Raw genomic sequence first — 13075 nt, 5'->3', positions numbered from 1 at the left:
TGCAATATTTCTTACCAGGAGGTATTCTAGTGCTATACCACATGGGTTAAAATAATGCATTTTTTTGTTAATGTGAATAGAATCTTTATAATACTTTATATACAACAAATTATACAACCACATCCTAAATCTGCATTACCAGTCATTAGAAATAATGGGGGCATTGTGGTTTAATTACTCTCAAGAGGATTTTTTTCATATTCAATTTATTACAATCATAAAAAAATATGTGTAAATGTTATACTATTGGCTGTAACATGTAAAAGCATTTTTGAACCTTAAACCAAATACATAATATACTACAGTTTAAAGTGTATGTAAACACTAATGACTGTCATATCTATTTTTGCTTTTTTTCTGGTCTGTTCTTGTATTTGTTTGATAAGTAAAAAATACTGCCTGTCAGAAATCCAGAGCTGTTTTGTATCCTGTGCACACTTCCTGTGGTGTTGTAAAGAGGCTATTTAGCCTTCTCAGTTCATATAACAGGATATAGAATGAGTAGTCTGTATGTGGTAGATATCCAGGAGTGGGGTGGTTTAGTTTAGCAAAAGACACTGACCAATGCTTTTTTCCAGTTCTAGTTGCTTTCACCCCATCCTTTACTTTTCATAGCATTTTTCCATAAAATATGTATAAAACTTTGAAGGTAAAGCATGGGGGTACCAAAGGAGAGAATATCCTCTATAAGATCCGGTAAACCCAGGTAGTGCTAAGCCTTAAATGAACGATAAATCTTGTGGAAAAAGAAGAAGAAAGGAGGAGGAGGAAAGAAATCTTTTTTTTTAGAGGGCACTCAATTGTTAACTGATAAAATTAAATCATGTATTATTCATCAAATTTTGCTAACAAAACATTGTGTAAAAATGACATTAATAAAATCATGCATAAAGTGTTACCGAACAATTTAGGGTTTTTAATCAAAACCTGAGACCTTTTGTTAATTATACAACATTAAATGTAAATAAAGACACAATACACGTCTCCTTTCCCGATGCGTTTCGCTCAAATGGGCTTCCTCAGGGGATTTGGAGAAATGAGTAAAAGGCTATGAAAAGGACAAAATAACAGGTATTGGAATATATGCTCACTGGAAATTTTGACAACGTTTACAAACTTTTCTAAAGTTAGTACAGAATAAAGGAAAAGTACAGGATATGTGAAAAGTAGGATTATAATTTCCGAGAAAAATAACTGGTATTATAGAGTGAATTAAAATATATAGGAGGACTTACAATTCAGCTTTTAGTCAGACAACTGATTGTCTAGTAAGCGAGGCATTTCCCTAATATTGTAACACTAGGGATTCCTTAGTTTAAATATGTTTTGAGCCTTTTTTGCTTTCATTGGATTTAAATTCAACTGTTTGTGATGTGTTCATTTTGTTTACTTGAAGAACACATTTAAAATTCTTTATTTGCCAAAAAAACTATGTCACATCTCGTTATTCTTTATACACATTACAAGATGTCTAGCCCAGTAATAAAAGGGTTAATGAAGGTTCTGAAGAGGACCAGTTGTTATATCCAAAGGACACTGAATGTTTTGAAGTGCAGAGGGATAAATTCACTGAGATTTTATCTGTAATATAATAATATATGTATATATATAAGCAATGGTGAAAGATAGTCTGTTCAACCACTTCCCCCACCCCCACACATACACATGCTCATAACGCAGACCTTTATAGCCCAGAAATGAGCTGATCTCCATCACATGGCTGAGAGCTATAAAGGAAACCTGTTTTAAACAGGAAGGGAATGAAGAGCCCCACTACCAACCTGCTCATCATTCCATAAAAATCCGGACCCGACAACACCATTTACCAAAGTCTTCAGAAAACAATGTTTTGCTAAGGCAACCCATCCTTCCTGGATTTCTGATATCTACTTCCTGTATCCTAGTACATTGTATATGAAAGAAACCTAGGTGAAATATAACGATTTTCTACTACTTTTCCAGACACTCTCTCACAATGTAGATATATATTACCTGGTTGAGGGTCCAGATGTTCCTATCAGAGTGTTAAGTTTAATAGGTTGATTAGTACTGCTATAGTTAGGTAAATATTATTTAAAGTTAAAATCAAGAATAGTGAATTGCTAACAAATAGAAAATTTGTTAGCTTAACAATTGTAATCATTTATCAAATGATGAAGTACTTACAAATTATATGATAGGTTGTGAGATATAACATGGGTAATTTGAGGTGAACTCAGTCTGTGACACAGCACAACAAGAGAGCTTAAAGTAGCTTGCTATGATCCCCAGTTGCAGTAATAATGATGTTAAAAGAGAAAAGAGTGAATAATACTCACTTGTAATGATTGTAGACGAGTATAGAGGCTGCCTATCCACAACCAACCACACAAAGGGCTGGTGTGCGTGCAGAATGCCCTTATATCTAGTCAATGAATGTGAGTGAATAAAAAATATGTATGCACTACTCATTAATGTTTAATAGAATTAATAGAATGAAGCTCCGGTGTCTGGGCTACTTTGGCCCAAATCTTGCGGGTATTTGACGCATGCGTGGTTTAACACCATGACTAATTATACTGAAAGCACTTCCGCCCTAACCAGGGCTAGGGCGTGCCTGTGGTGCATGAGTTCACAATATAAGTGGGGCAGAGAGGAGATGGGGGAGGAAGTGAATAATCAGAACCTCCCCTAAAGTTGAGAGGATGCGATTCTTTTATGTGTCCTCCGGTTCTCTCACCCAACAAAAAGGAGATTAGTCTCCCGCATAGTCGGGTCCTGGGCAGCAGAATAAATCTGATGCCCAAACGTGGGATGGGTATACAGCATGCACAAATGATAGGTGCAGCTGTGTTTTAGGCATCCGGGTGAGGGATCCCTCCCGTCCCTCCTGAGTAAAGGAGGAAGGAATAAATCTATTATAGTAATAATCTAATGGGTTGTGAACAGATGGATGACTGGATGGATGATGGAGACTAATGGTCTAATAATTTTTTTCTCAAAATACAGCAGAGAAGGAGAAGTCTTATGTACCGTATTTTTCGGACCATAAGACGCACTTTTTTCCCCCAGAAGTGGGGGGAAAAAGTCCCTGCGTCTTATGGTCCAAATGTATCAAAATGTATCCTTCCCAGCTGCTGTCCCGGTTTATTACATGTGTTTATGACTGTGATGTTGGTTTTTAATGCACATAAAATATTTTAGGACACTATTTGTTTCAGAATCTTTTTTTTCTTCATTTCCCTTCTCTAAAAAACTGGTGCGTCTTATGGTCCAGTGCATCTTATGGTCCGAAAAATACGGTATATGTGAATAAAAAAGAATATAAGGAGGGAAACCATTTTCCTTTACAAAGTGTGAGTTAGGAAGTGTTTTTTTATATATCATCCCATGACATTTGTCTACATATTGTAGTATAAATTACAAGACAAAGGATTTGAAATGACATAGTATACCAGTACACTGTCTTTAAATGCTTATTCATACTAAGCGAACTTAACAGTCAATGGTAGATTGAAACAAAAAGTAAACAAATAGAAACATAAAAGTAAAGCATTTTTCTCAGTTATGAAACATAAGGTATTTTTGTAACAAAGTAGAATTTTCATTAGATAAAATCTTGAAATAGAAATACAAAGAGAAGTCAAAAGTGACAAGTGTTGATAACTGAGTATCAGAGTGATATTATAAATTGATAAGATAACTACTGGTAAGAAATGCCCTAAATGTTCATGGTGCCATATTAAGCGAATTAATTTGAGAGTATGGTAATTATAAAAAGGCTTAAATGAGATCATATTATTCAGACCCGGGGGAACGAGAACACTGAGTGTGTAAATCCATTTGGTTTCCGCTTTTAATAGGGCTGTATCTATCTTTCATCCTCTTGAATTGGGGAAAACTCTTTCCAAGACCGAGAAGGACTTCATTATTGAAATTGTGTTTTGTTTCTACATGATGGCTGATTTGTGTAATCATCTTGCCAATGTTAATCGAATAAAGATTGGGTAGTTCGGAGTAATGGCTATGTATAAGAGAATCCTTCAAGGAAGGTGATTTTCTGTAGGTGATATTGGCATGACTACAATATGACTACATTATGCTACATATTGAATGTAGTTACAACTCTTGCTTTTGTTTCTGATGGCTGAGATCTAGATTGTGTAATAAGCGAGTTACGGTCTCGTTGGAGGGCTTGTTGGAAGGCTTTTTTAGGGTGCTTTTTGTTGTAGCCTCTTGCCTTAAGTCGCTCCTGTAATGCTTGGGACTCCTTTTTAATGTCATTTAGATTGGTACAATTCCGTCTCAGGTCTTAGGTATTGACTGAGAGGGATTTTTTTTTGTGGGGGTATGGATGGGCACTCTGCATGTGCAGCATTGTTTTTTCTAGCTGTATCTTTTCTGAACAGGGTGGTGTTAATTGTTCTCCTGTTGGTAGCTCTGATATATTATTTTTTTGTAGTTCAGAGAAAAAATCATGTAATGCTAATTTAGTTCCTGTCCAAATTATAAAGATATCATTGATTTATCTTTTCCATGTGAGTATTGAAGATTGATGGATTTGTAAATTTGGGTTCAAGAGTAGTTTATTTTCCCAGTCACCCAGGAATATATTAGCATACGATGTGCACATTGTGTGCCCATAGCCACCCCTTGATTCTGAGGGTAATGTGTTACTGGATGTTTTAAGTATAGATAATCTCTCATTTCTATGTCAATGACCCCTAATTAAAACGTATGGTATATTAGGTCGTAATAATCACTATAAAAGTGACTAATCAAGTCGTCAGAAATTGGCTTTTACCATTCTGGGTTACATAAAATTTAAAACACATCTGTTCATATTGGCATTTGTCCATAATTACTACATTGCCACCCTTCTCCGAAGGTTTTATAGCAATGTTTTTGTTGTTTTTTTTAATGTTACAAACCCTTGTGTAGATTCAATGAAGGACTGTCGGTTAATTTAGGTGTTTAAATTTCCAGTTTGTTAATATCATGGGTTACCAGGTTAACAAACATCTGTATGAGGAAGTTATACCAGTGTTGGAAAAAATTTCAATTTTGGGCGCCTAAGGAGTAGGTTCCTCCTGTCTGTTGGGAGGATTGATGTCAGCTTGTTCATTTTCCTCCAATAGTTCATGTAGGATTTTAAGGGTTTTGAAATCATGCGTGTTGAACTGGCTAAATTCAGGAGGGATCGTAAATTTGTTAAAAGGAATAGATTTTTCATACAAAATTTTTAAAGCTAGATAGATTCCTGGCAAATAGATTTATATCCTTGGTCAGTTCAAATTTGTCGAGGTTGGAAGAAGGTCAAAAAGTTAAACCTAATTTCAAGAGGTGATTCAAGAGGACATGTCAAATGTAAGATGAAAGGTTGATAATTTCTAATTCTCGTCCCGTAGGGACAGTTTCTTGAGATAGGTGTCCGTTGGGCCTGTTTTTCGTGTGGGAGATGGGAGACTTCTTGGTTTTGGGAATTGTTCCTGAGTTTGGCATGGGGATGGAGAGGGTAGGTAAAGGTAGGGATGAAGGGGAAGTGGAAGGGAATGTGTTAGTGAATGTATCATGTTGTGAGGTGATGTCAAATTGACTCTGGTCTAGTCTATGTATATTAGGTGTGTGGGAGTCCATGTTGGTATCAGTGGGGAATGTAGGTGGTGTAGTGATAGAGGGCCTACGTTTGGGGTTGTCAATATAAATCAGGCTGGAATCACTTACCAGCCTTTTGGTGCCTTGGTGTGTGTTGGGTCCAGAATTATTGCTGTGTGTGTGGTGAAAGGTAGTGTGTGTTGAATGCTGTAGGGTCGGTGAACGGGTGATAGGGTCTATGGAGAGAAGGTCCTCCTGGCCTGGGATTACTGCAGTTTGTGATTGAGTTATGTCCTGGGGTGGCATTTGATGATGGCTAGATGGGGAGGGAGTGGTGGTTTGCGGGGGGTGAAGGGATTGTTATGTTTGTAGGTAGATGAGTCCCACATTTTTTTTTGTTTTTTCTCATTTCTGTATTAAACCTTTCTGATTTAAGCGAGTCATATTTATCTTTAAAGGGAGATGAATTGATGGTATCTGCATTTTGTGTGTATGGAGGATAATTCATGATTTAGTGCAATTAGTTTTTTTTTATAGTAGTAACAGTAATTTCCAATGATTTCTGGATTTTTACATTAGAAAACAGCTGAATACGTAATCTGATGGTCTGATAATTTGTATTGAAGTGCTTTAAGTATAATTAGTCATGCTGTTCAACCATGCATGCGTCAAATACCTGCGATATCTGGGCGGAAGTAGCCAAAACACTGCAGCTTCATCCTTTTTACCATGAATCTGCTACTCATCAACACATGCATGGTTTTAATTCACTCACATTCATTGACTGGATATAAGGGAATTCTGCATGCAGCACCAGCCCTTTTGTGTGGTTGGTTGTGGACAGGCAGCCTCTATAATCGTCTACTATAATTAAAAGTGAGTAACATTCCCTCTTTTCTCTTTTAACACCATTTTTACTGCAACTGGGAATCCTAGGAAATTACTTTAGGCACTCTTATTTTGCTGTCTCACAGATTGAGTTCACCTCAAATTACCCGTGTTATATCATACAACCGATCATATCATTTGTAAGTATTTCATCATTTGATAAATGATTACATTTGTTAAGCTGAAATATTTTCTAGCAATTCATTATTCTGTCTTTTAACTTTTACTTTTTGGCAATCTGTGAGGGTGACATTCTTGCCCATGGCCAGCATTGTAAGAGACATTCTTACCACTGACCACCACACTGTGGATTTAGTAACTATAGTAGGGGTTCCCTGAAGACCAGAAATTTATTTCAAGGGGTTCCTCCAAGTTAGAAAAAACACTGCTTCAAAACATTTCCCGAAAAAAATAGCTGTAATGTATCTTCATTGATGTTTTTAGTTATGTGTTTTTAAAACTTTTTAAACTTTACAAGCAAAATATGTTCAACCTAAAAGGCTAATGTTAGAGATATTACAAACAATTCTAATGTAGTATCTTAACAGGCAGTATATAGAGAAAGAGTTAGACAAGTATGACAAGGGGCATCATATAAAGGAGTTAAGTGTGGATGATACTACATCAGGCAGTAAGTGCAAGAGAAAAGTCAGGAATGTATGACAGAAAGCAATATCTGCAGAGAAAAGATGGAGACCGATAGTAAATGAGTTAGTTGTATGAGCAGGGGAGAGGTGCAGAAGATTTTGACAATTGGCAGTATATGTGGGAGAATAGCTTCAAAATAATGATAATCAGTAGAGACTAAGGTTCATTTCCCACCTTTACCTTTCATACCACTGGATTTGCTGCAGTTACATACCCTTCATTACCATTACTGTATCCAACAGCTGTTAAAATGTAATTCTATCTACCTCATTATTGCAAAAATTAGACTTTTCATACAGCTCATTTCACTCCTTAAATAAAATTAACTTAGATATAATAGAAGAAGACTTCAAGCTGCTACCACTGTTACCAATATGAGAAGCTTATCTAAGGACTACCAGAGAACATGATGAAGCCAATCTTGTACCAAGGGAAATACAGGTGGGAAATTATGTGGGGGATGGGGGAATTAAGTGATGCTTTAACCAAAAACAATTATTTTGTTTTTTGCATTTTCGTACTGAGATGTTACTTCAGAACTGTTTCTAAAAATGCATACAGAGCACACTGGGATTTTTTTTAATAAAATTACAGGGCCTCATCTGTTATTCTAAAGCTACTTGTGCAGACAAATATTTATTTCAATTAGATCACTTTTTCATTGTCATATCATTCACTCTATAACGTAATATGTCTTCCAAGACTTTGTTGTGAAAAATAATTTTGTCCTACTGCCATCCAAACTGTATGCTGCTTATGCTGTGTGTTTAGTTCATGAGATCTTGATATGTGAAATCATTGCCATTAAAATAAAACATTTTTAGTGCTGCATATACTAACCTTTTTTGAGAATTAGTTACAAATCACTTTATTCACACATGAGGATACACTTTCTTCTCCAGGTTTTCGAGATCAACCAGCTTCACGAATTAAAGTGTATCCTCTCCAGCCTTGGAGAGCTTTAGTAAATCAGGCCAATGGGCTCTGTTTATTATTAAGGAATTGCCCAAGGACCAACTAAACTTCTGGCAATATTTAGGGGCACTACATGGTAAAGCACAGAGAAACTTTTAGGTACTTGTTGTTCTAGGTCTTTTAGAGTAGGATAGAATTTTTCTTTTAATGAACGGTCATTTAATTTTTTGTCACTGGCTCTATAGCTTCTGTAACACCTTGCAGGAGGCCTTCTTTGTGTTATCTACTATTAGTAGGAGTTGCTTGAAATGTAATGCTTGAAAATTTAAAAAATGGTTGATGGTTCGTTCTTTCTTTCTTTCTTCTTTCCTTCCATTCTTTCCTTCATAGATACCTATTAGACTGATTATCTGTGTCACCTCCTAGTATCATATCTGCCAATTCCCTTTCTTGTAGTTCCTTTTGCTATTCCCCTTCCTCGTCTTCATGTAGCCCATCTTCTCCACCTCCTGCTATAATGGGTGCTCCCCATAAAAAGTCCCATTCCCCACTAACACCAGAGTTGCATGGCAAATGATGATGCAGCAGACCGTCAATGCATGATCCACAAGCACTTTTCCTGCATGAAAGATATTCTAAATACCTTGAAATTTGAGCTCATATTATGTAAAATGTAATAAAATATGTAGGTTTATTTCAATTATTTATTTACGTAAGAACAAATCCGTGTTTGTTTTTTTTAATTCACACAAAATTTTATATTTGGGGTGAATATTCACACCAACTCACAATTTATTTGGTTTATGTTCCCAAATTCTGTAGCGAATCAGCTTCAATATATCAGCACTATGGGATTGCATTTAAGTTTGACTTATATGAGTAAAATTGCTTTTTGGTAACATTGTGATTCAAAACTACCTACAAATTTTTTTTTTCCAGCTAAAACAATAGGAAAGTTGAAACATCTGTGGTAGGATATTGTGAATCTGACTAAAAGACATTTTCTTTTTACTGCAGAATAATAATTGTGTAGACAATGTATGTAAACTATAAAATAATAATAACCAACTAAACTAGTTAAAATAAAGAGACTTGCAATTTCAATGAAAAAGTGGAATAATCTATATTTGAATCTGTTATTTCTGTTATTTTTTTGTAGATACTTAGTTTTATACCTAAGGTACAAAACGTTCTTCTTTGGATTAATCATAGATAAACCCACATAAGCACTTATTGCAAATCAATTAAAATATTAAAGATAATGTATATAAAAAAGCATATTGTTTTCTCCACAATAATATTTAAAAATATTTCAAATGCGTGAAGACTAGTGTGATCATACAGTCCTTTCTAATTACATACAATTTGATGAAAATAAAAGGAAAAAGGTCAATTGAGGTGACTACAAACCGCTTTTAAAACTTAGGGGTTAGAAGTAGTGGCCAAAATAGGCAGTGTTACATGCAACAAAAATAGTGTGCCAAAAGTTCCAATGCAAATGGTGTCACAGTGCCCTTGCTTTCCAGTGCCCACAAAGTGTGTTCCAGCTTTGAAGTGCTCCTAAAATGAATACCAACTTTTCTGCCCATTCAGTGCATCCAAATAACTGTTGTGTCTGCTGTAAGGTGTCCCCCTAGACCTCAGGTAGATATCAATGATATGCAGACATTACCGACATCAGGCATCTGGTAATGGCATGCAAAAATGGCATATACAGGTAGATATTACCTATTAGTGATGTGCAGACAGGCAGATATTACAAATTTTAAGCAGATATAAATGGCCTAAAAAGTAGTGACAGACAGTAAGACTGTGGGGGAAATACGTGGAGGTCCTCCAGTCTGTAGAAGTGCATTCCTTACTCAAACTTTATACTCTTCTCTACTGCAAAGATCTAAGCCGTGCAGGGAATCAGCAGGGGGAGAATGCCAGTGTTGCTGCAAAATCCAGGTTCAAGAGGAGGTAAGAATATTGGCAACAGTGAGCTGGGGAAAAAAAAACACTTGCATGGGGAATTTTTATGCTCATTTTTGTGCTGGTGGGAATAGCGAAAACAGTTTTTTTTAGAATGTTATACCATAAAAAAGCCAACTTTTTGAAAGGTTCAACAAGTGGGATTTGGGTGGTTCAGGTTTGGGGGATCAGGATTTATTTCTGTTTCCCCCACATAACTGCACTTATGCATGGTGAGTGGCTGTTTAAATTGGGACACTAAGAAAGTCTTTATTCCCATTTGACCTTTTTTTCTTTAAATGAGTGTAGTTTTGCAGAGTGAGAACATTTTAGCCTAAGTAGCTGTAGGGGTCTGCATAACTGAATCTAATGCTTGCACTGAATAGCCAATGCACAATTTTGTTTTGATGGGTTAAAATACTGTTCATGCTACTGTACATTGGAACAAAAGAGCATTAAAATCCACCAAGGGCAAACACAGAGGTCAGACAGCAATGATTTCAATAAATCATTAACTTTATTTGTTTTTGGAAATGTTTCAATTAATATAAAAGAGCTCTATTTATTAAAAAAGAAAACAGAACATAAAAGAAAAAATGGATGAACATATGATTTCTAATTTTTTTTCCCATACACATAGGTCTGTGCACTATTCCAGCTGATTTAATGCTAATGCTAAGAAGAGTAGTGCAACACTTGAAGACAGTGTCATTTGTACAACAAGTGTAAAACAAAAATAAATAAAACCAATATAAGAAATGTGTTTCAAACATGTTTGTACAACCTTCTCCTTAGGGAGCCACGCTACATGAGGAAAATTAATTTATGAACAATATTATGGAAACAAGGAGCTTCAGCTATATTTGATGAAAGCAGTCATTACCTTGCATAAGACAGAAGAATGAAACAACCCTGACATCAGATGCAAGTACGTGGTACACACACATTGCATATGTTGTTTCAGAAATCTTAGTTAGGTAAATAGTGGGACAAGGTCAGTAAAGAGGAACAGACCAAACAAAAAAGAAAGAGAGAGAAAATTCTGAAACAGTAGTTTCCTTTCATAACTGAATGAGAAAAAGTACTGGGCTGTTCCATTGTCATCAAGATTACAGTAAGAGTATGGCCATGTTATCCCCATGTAATATACAGGACTAAGCTGTCAATTTGAACAGTGCAGAATATGTCTAGGGCAACATGGAGCACAAAACAAAACCAAACTGCAGATTTTCCACTGCTAACTAATCTGCAATGACAGTATGCCAATTTAATGATGTATTCAATGTGTCGGCCTTCTATAAAGTGCTGTTAATTTTAATCGTACAAGATTAAATAAATGTAATCATATATTAAAGCTAGATCACTGTGCAGTGTTGGAATACATCCTTATGAATTCTGCGTTTTCCAATTTTTTAGTACGTAGGTTAAAAAAAAAACTAATTGCTTGGGAAGAAAGGATGCCTTTGACTTGCTTTGCCTGCAGTTCAAACACACTTCAATGGAAGATGCTGCATTGAAAGAAACGCAACACAAAGCAAGTCACACACAGGCTCTGAACTGCCATGTGTACTGTTTAAATAGAAACAATGGGATTTTGCTGAGCTGCATTTGAGGCATCTTTCACATGCATATCAAACACAGGAAAAGAACAACCATTGACATCAATCCTAACAAAGTCTTGATCAACTGCTAACACAGAGTTCCTTTAGTTTAGTGAAACTGTAGGATTCCTCCAGAAATTGCTAGGGGTCCTTGTGCAATGAGCAATTTGTGCATCTAAGGACAGTTTAACTATCACAAGTGATAGTTTTGCTATCTGTAATGGTGACATTCTTCCCACTGGCCGACAATGTGGGAGACATTCTTACCACTGACCACCATCCTAATGCACTGTGCTATGCATTAGTGAGACGCAGAAATTATGGAAGGACTTCTCTGAATGCATAAAAATTTATTTTAAGGAGTTTCCCTATGTTAAAAAGGTCAAGAAAGGCTGCTCTAACAGTTTGAAGATGGCCAGAGGATTCATGTTGACGTGTGCTGTCCTCAAACACAGGTCAGTAAAATCCCATTGACTGTAATTGAGCAGTACACATTGTAGATTACAGGCTGCAAGTGACCTGCTTTGCATTGCGCTGCATTTCTTTGGACACAACAGGCTTTATTAAACTGCAGACAAAGCTGCATGCATTCAAAATCACAATTTGACAAGAACACCTATCATTATGAACCCTAACTCACAGTAAGATATTCTGTCATTTTCAACCATGATAAGCAAATTGCACTGTAATTTAAAAAGATAAAATACATTTTTTTATGTCTGATTATAATATATATTTAGAGAATACATCAGCTGCCCCTTCCTTACTGAGTCTTACATTGAACCTCTCTGTTCAGTAATAATTCTCTGCTTGATTATAGTTCATTACTGAATGGTGAATTGCAATTGAAAGAAAATTACAGTAAAGAACAAGCAACATTTTATGGAATCCATAGGACTGAGTCAAATCTTTAATTCTATGTAATATTTGAATAAATCATTTATGATACACTAATTGAAAATATCCAACATTTTACATCTCTGATAGCATGTTAATAATCTCAGTGAAATATGACACGCTATTAACTGAATTGATGTATTCTAATAAAGTGCAATTGATTTCTGTTCCCTCATGTTTCATAAATCATATACTATTCCAAGAAGACACAAACAACAATGATGATATATATATTTCATCATCATAATGTGTAGAAAGCATAAACATCCTTTTTTAGAACCAAGTCATTCATTTGCCTTGTTTCATACAGAGAATATATTCTAGCAAAGCAGGAGTTGAATTCAATAGCTAATCTTTGTGTAGATAGTAAGTCAAATAATAAGGCTGATCTGACTCCCCCTCCCTCCTTCAATCATATGCAAAGCCCCTTGGTTGCTGTCAGTGGTGAGGTGCAGAGAGGGCTGTAGTTTGCAGCATTGGTGATTCACCAGTCTGGTCCATCTTGCAAAGGATCAGGGAACCCTCTGCTGTGCTGGTCTCTGTGCTTAATTAAAGCAGACCTAAACTCTAACATCTAATAGATATCTATTCTCACTTGC

The sequence above is a fragment of the Pyxicephalus adspersus genome, chromosome 5 (genome assembly GCF_032062135.1).
Source record: "Pyxicephalus adspersus chromosome 5, UCB_Pads_2.0, whole genome shotgun sequence".
In the NCBI taxonomy this organism is placed as follows: Eukaryota; Metazoa; Chordata; class Amphibia; order Anura; family Pyxicephalidae; genus Pyxicephalus; species Pyxicephalus adspersus.
This window is presented reverse-complemented; position numbering follows the sequence as displayed.